Source organism: Sipha flava, unplaced genomic scaffold (assembly GCF_003268045.1).
Source record: "Sipha flava isolate LNK unplaced genomic scaffold, YSA_version1 19091_pilon_pilon, whole genome shotgun sequence".
NCBI lineage: Eukaryota > Metazoa > Arthropoda > Insecta > Hemiptera > Aphididae > Sipha > Sipha flava.
In genome coordinates this window covers 3,891-4,379 of record NW_020272588.1, presented here as the reverse complement: position 1 = coordinate 4,379, position 489 = coordinate 3,891, and positions in this window count along the sequence as shown.

The following is a 489-nucleotide window of genomic DNA, read 5'->3' as shown; positions in this document are numbered from 1 at the left end:
AATATATTAATTTTTTTGTAATGGAATTCATAACAAGTAAACGTAGTTAAAAAATTATTTTAATTAATGGGTTCAAATTTAATTTTTCATACTAATCGGTCCAAACAAATTTTTCACGGTATCACTGTTTCATCAAACTTGTACTGTAACTATTTATGTCAATGATGAAAATATTTTAATCAGTAAAACAGGTATGTTAAAAAATAGTGTTAGTTTTTCTTCAATGTTTTAGAACTTATTAGGTACATATTAATTTTATTTTTATAATGTAGAACACTAATACAATGGCCCATGTTCAAATATTGATAGACAAAAGATAGCGAAGAATTTCTATTAATTAACTACCCAAAACCACAGATTATATAAATATTATTATATTTTCTTGTGAAACAAATTTAATTTTTTTATGTGAATCACATAGCATATTTGTCGATGGAACGTTTGAAAATTGCTCAAAATATTTCACTCAGTTATTTACTATTCATGGCT